Source organism: Terrapene carolina, unplaced genomic scaffold (assembly GCF_002925995.2).
Source record: "Terrapene carolina triunguis isolate 2854851 unplaced genomic scaffold, T_m_triunguis-2.0 Scaffold210, whole genome shotgun sequence".
NCBI classification, from domain to species: Eukaryota; Metazoa; Chordata; order Testudines; family Emydidae; genus Terrapene; species Terrapene triunguis.
In genome coordinates this window covers 9,454,595-9,460,534 of record NW_020664561.1, presented here as the reverse complement: position 1 = coordinate 9,460,534, position 5,940 = coordinate 9,454,595, and positions in this window count along the sequence as shown.

Here is a 5,940-nt window from a genome sequence, read left to right as displayed (position 1 = left end):
GAACCAGTTTAGCAGAGTGGACCTCTGCCATGCACCTACCTCTTCTTCTTCTTCCCTAGGTACACCCATTATGCTGGGGCTCAGCGGAGCAGCTGACCCAGGAGCTGGCTGTGCCCACTTTACATCAGTGGGGCATACCCTTCCACCAGGGGAATTCACCATTGCCCATTTATGGCCAGAATCTACCCCTTTGCATCTCTTTAAAGGTGGAAGCAAGACTCAGGGAAATCTGGGTTCTATCACTGACTCACTGTGTGAACTTGGGGAAGTCATCTGCTTGCTCTGTGCCTCAGTTTCCCCACCTGCCACATGAGGATAACCATATTTACATATGTCACAGGGGTGTTGTACTGCTTAATTCATTAAAGTTTCTGAAAGCTGTAGGTGGCCAATTGCAAAGTAATTATATTACAGTATTAGAATGTAACAGGTCGTTTCCATTTCTAATTTCCATGACTCCATAGGAATCTGATCAGAGTAATCAGAATTATTTCATTTTTGCTGGGGGCAATGTACTGCAGCATAGTATATCTGGGATGCAGCATGAATATTCTGTGGGCAAGAGATGGTTCTGTCTTTGCTGAGTGGCAGTGATGCAGCAAAGCAGAAAGTGTGTGTGTGGGAGATTCCATTCCTTCTGGCCTTCCAGCCCTTCCCTAGGGCAGTGGTTCTCAACCAGGGGTACACGTAACCCTAGGGGGTACACAGCGGTTTTCCAGGGGGTACATTGAGTCATCTAGATAGTTGTCTTGTTTTACAACAGGCTACATAAAAAGCACTAGTGAAGTCAATACAAACTAAAATTTCATACAGACAATGACTTTATACTGCTCTATATACTATATACTATACACTGAAATGTAAGTACAGTATTTATATTCCAATTGATTTATTTTATAATTGTATGGTAAAAATGAAAAAGTCAGCAATTTTTCAGTAATATAATGCTGTGACACTTTTGTATTTTTATGTCTGATTTTGTAAGCAAGTAGTTTTTAAGTGAGGTGAAACTTGGGGGTAGGCAAGACAAATCAGACTCCTGAAAGGGGTACAGTAGTCTGGAAAGGTTGAGAGCCACTGTGCTAGTCTTATTTTGCGACCAAGGGGTGTTGACTAACACAATGAAAAATCAGAACACTATTTTAATACTGTTATCCCCACTCTAGAAGTGGGAAACAGGCTTGAAATGTGCATGTCACTGAAAGATGGACATCTCCACAAGTGCAAGTCTCTGCCTTGAGATGAAAAGGTAACACCCTTGTACCTTTCTCTCTACAGGTGGCTACAGCATCTTACCTCGATAAACAGGCTATTTCCATTTGAGAACTGGATCCAGGAGAGGGTGCCGAGGAAGGAAAAACCAAACCACCTACTTTAGCAGGTACCGGACCTTCTTACTTTGTGCTTTCCCCTCCCGCCCAAATCTCCAACGTCCGGGTGGGGTTCACTGTCCCTTGGTGCTTTGCAGTGGGTGGTTCTGCAGATAGTCCGAGCAGAACTCAGCTTCATGCCTGGCTACCACAGACGTAATGAAATGGCCCCAAATGGTACTTTATTTATTGGACGCCACGCAAGCTGGGGCTCTGGACTAATGGGGTCTGTAGCAGCTAGTACTAACCTTGTTTTTAATAATGTACTTAAGGAAGCTAGTGATTATGTGGCTGGTAATAAAAATGTATTACTGTGCTCAGTGATGCCAGGGGTTTGTTCTTTATTCCCGCAATACCTGAGCTCAGATGGGCCAGCACAAATCATTTTTTGAATTATTTACTAACCTAACCAAAAACTTCCAGTGCTTCAAAGCCCATAATAAAACATCTCTACGTCCCTTTAGCATCCGCCATAACTCTTTCTGACGTCGAAGGAAAACTCATGTTTCCTTTTCATTCCAAAGATTTCCAGATGTTCTCGTTTTTCCTTCATACAGAGTATAAAGAACCAGACAGTGCAAAGCTCTTCTAAGAATGAGTTATTTACGCTGATATTTTATTCTTCTCAGCATTTCCCCCCTTCTGTCTGCTTTCCAAAGAGTCTTTGCTCGTGTTTATGAAAGAATAAAATGTCTGGGCCTGATACCGAACTGGTGTAAAATGCCACCACTCCATTGAAGTCAGGTGAACAGCCCCTTAGTTGGTGTAAATTGCTACAGCTCCAGTGACTTCCATTCCAAGGCACACCACCTGTGTATCTGGCCCTCTGGGTTTTTGGAAGGACACGTGGTCTAAAGGTTTCTTTTTGGATAGTCTGGGGCTAGGTCTACGCTGGGGGGGGATCGATTTAAGATACGCAAATTCAGCTACGCGAATAGCGTAGCTGAATTCAACGTATCTGATCCGACTTACCCCGCTGTAAGAACGGCGGCAAATTGACCGCTGCGGCTCCCCCATCGACGGCGCTTACTCCTACCTGGGCTGGTGGAGTACGCGCGTCGATTCGGGGATCGATTGTCACGTCCCGACAAGACGCGATAATTCGATCCCTGAGAGATCGATTTCTACCCACCGATCCAGGCGGGTAGTGAAGACAAGCCCTGAGTAAAAAAACATTCCTTGAAAAATCTCTAAAAATATTCCTTTTTTACATTTGTGAACCAATTATTTCGACATTTTTCATGAAAATGTATTAGTGTCTTTCAAAAAAACAGCTTTAATGAACAGCGAATGAAAAAGGTCATAATCACGGCCAGACTTGCACCAGCTACAGTAATAAATCTGCTAAAGTTTTGGGGCAGCTGTCAAACTAATAAGCACAGGTACAAATTAGCCAGAAGAGTTTCTAATGTGAAGGAATCAATACAGCAAACACAACATCAGCATCATAAAGCAGCCATCGAGGTCATAAGTATTTTGTTACATAATCTCTGTTCTATATGGGCATACTCCATGTTCTGATGCTACAGTGACATCACACAACTTCATTTTGTTGGGGAAGAGCGGTACGTGATGCTGACAAAATGCTGCCAAGCTGATAATGGCTAAGCAGATGGTAAATGCGGTTCCTATTACTGATCTGCTTGTCTATCACCATTAAAAAAAATAAGCTGTGCCTACATACTGTACACACAGCTAGTCTGTGCAAAAACACATGTATTGCTGCTACTCCTTCCCGTCTCTTATTTGTTGGTTTCATCTACCTGTTGCATCTTGTTGTAAACTAAGATTGTAAGGTCCTTGGAGCAGGGACTCTGTTTTATTATCTATAAGTACACCCCTAGCATAATGGGCCCTCAGTCTGGTTGGCACTTCTAGGTGCTGCTGTTATACAAATAATAAATAAGTGGTAAGAAATCACCATAGCCCAGACCAGTGGCAGAGCCAGGTTTTGCAATCGGGGAGCAATGAGTCATTCATGGTGGCTGCCCACGGCTTGCCTGGCAGCAGCATCTCCTGTCCCATGGGGCAGGCCCCAGCTTCCCGCCCCGGGCATTGCAACCTGGCACATGGGGTTGCAGCACCATTCCTGTTTGACCCATCATGCCCAAGGGGCGGCCAGGCCAAATTTGAATGAGTGGCGTCGCGACATAGCGCCTGGGGTCACAGCACCACACATAGCCATGTGCCATGTCACAACACCCAGAGCAGGGAGCCAGGCTCAGCCCTGCGGGACAGGCACGACTACTGCCGAGTGAGTGGAGGGCAGGTTCACTCTCCAGCCCCATGTGAAAAGGTGCCACACATACACCTAAAGGCCCCCCCTTAGTTCCACTATTGGCCCATGGCATCAAAAGAAGCAAGAGCCCCCAGGCCTCTGCTCTGAAGTACAAGTGGAAGGTGAAGAGGAGGCCGGAGTTTCCTCTCTGATCACATGTACGGTAGACAAGCTTTTCTCCATGTTTGTTGATGGCACTAGACTAGGACGTAGGAGGTCTGGGTTTGATTCCCAGCTCTTCCACAGTGTGACGCTCTTGGGCAAGTCACTTAAATGCCTTGTGCTTCAGTTTCCCATCTGTGAAATGGGGATCATTGCACTTCCTGTGGCTAGCTTGTCAGATCTTTGGCACAGGGACTGTGTCTATGTGTGTACAGCATTTGCCATAGCAGGACTCTGATTTCAGTTGCGGCCCTTAGGTGCTACTCTATGACAAAGAAATAATAACATGAAACAGATAGCTAGATTTAACTGGGCTTTCTTTTTGTTTGCTTTAAACAAATCTGGGTTTACAAATGCTCCCTAAAGAACCCCACTGGAGTTCTGGCCACTGAAATTACAGCGTGGATCTGTTTATCTTCCTTATACACATTGCTGTGCTGGATTGCATTATTCTCTTTTTCCCAAATCCGGCTCACGCGTTTGTATCTCCTAGGACCCAGCTTCCCAGAAAGACAGAGGCAAGCATCTGAGTTTCTTATGTTGGTGGGAAGGGATTGACCTTCTGGGATTGACTTTATGCACAAATGCGTTTGCACAGGCAAGCATGCCAGAGAGTCACTACTGTCTGTCACAGTGGAGTCAGGGCTTAAGCAGATAGGAACTTTCTGTGCATGTGCATTAGCAACTCTCATGTTAAAAGCAGTGAAATGGTCTATTTTCCCGTAATGGAACTCTGCAAGTACACGTGTCACCAGTGCAATAAGACAACCCTGGCAAAGGGCTGATTTTCTTCCAGTACATCACCAAGGAGAGTTTCGGTTCTGTAAGATGCCTGCTCTGAAAACAGGGCAAGTACAAAGATTCCCACCGAACTGACAGAGCTGAACCAGTATCTAGCATCAGCTCAATGGAGTGTGGCTGTCCTCCCTGTTCAACACCCCCGCCCCCCGTTCAAATGTCAGCATAGCAAAGCAGCGTGTGAACAGGCTGAGGTGAATGGCAATTATCTATATGCAGGACAGTAACACTGGTCACAGCGAATTCACATGCCTGGTTTTGAGAGTGAGAGATGTGACATGCTTTTTAGCAAAATGCCCTACTATGCTGATAACACTGGACATAGAGAGCATAGATTCACAATGGAAGCAGGATGCTGTGGATGTAATGATGTCAATGCAGGATGTTGAAATACTCAGCATTTACAAAATGGGTGGATTTAATCCAGTTTACTGCCACAGTGTCTGCCAATCCTATACCAGGCTAGAGATTATGGCGGGGCACCTAGCTGCTTTAGGCTTCTTTGAAATTCCCGACCACCCTGTTAATGAATTGTTTGCATGTTGTCTGTACTCAGTGTCGGTCTCCTATAGCTTTGGCTAACAATCAGTCCAGCTTGCTGTGAAATGAATCCTGGTCCAGCTGGTAATCAGTCCCATGGGCATGGTACGGCTGTTTTGTCCACCAATAGGTCTCACCTCTTCTCTTCTAATTTATCCCCATTCTGACATGTTTCTTCTTTGCAAGAACTTGTTACAGGGAGTATAGTCATACATTTTCTGTGCAGGCTGGCCAGATGATATCTTTCAACCATAAACTAGTTCTGTACAGCTAACACTGAAACAGTCCGGCTAACAGGATGAGGGAACATAAGATATAGGCAAGCCTTTATTAGCAATTGGTTGGGCTGGAAAGGAAAAGGATATTCAGTGAATCACAATGTATGAGACAATAACTAAGCCTGACTTTCACATAAACCAGAATCAAACTTGATTTGAAATCCTAAAACATTCAATTAACATGTTATGAAGGGGGAATATGATAAATCTTCAACTATCTAAAGTGTTTTTAAAAGGGGGGTGATCAATTGTTCTACTTGTCCACTGTGGGTATGACGAGAAGCAACTGGCTTGGTTTGCAGCAAAGGGGATTTAGATTAGCTATTAGGAAAAACTCTAATGCTAAGGAATGTTAAGCACTGGAACAGGTTCCCAAGGGAGGTTGTGACATCCCTGTCATTGGAGGTTTTTAAGAACAGGTGAGACAAACACCTGTCAGGGATGGTCTAAGTGTACTTGGTGCTGGCTAAGGGCGGGGGATGGAGCAGATGACCTCTTGAAGTCCCTTCCAGCC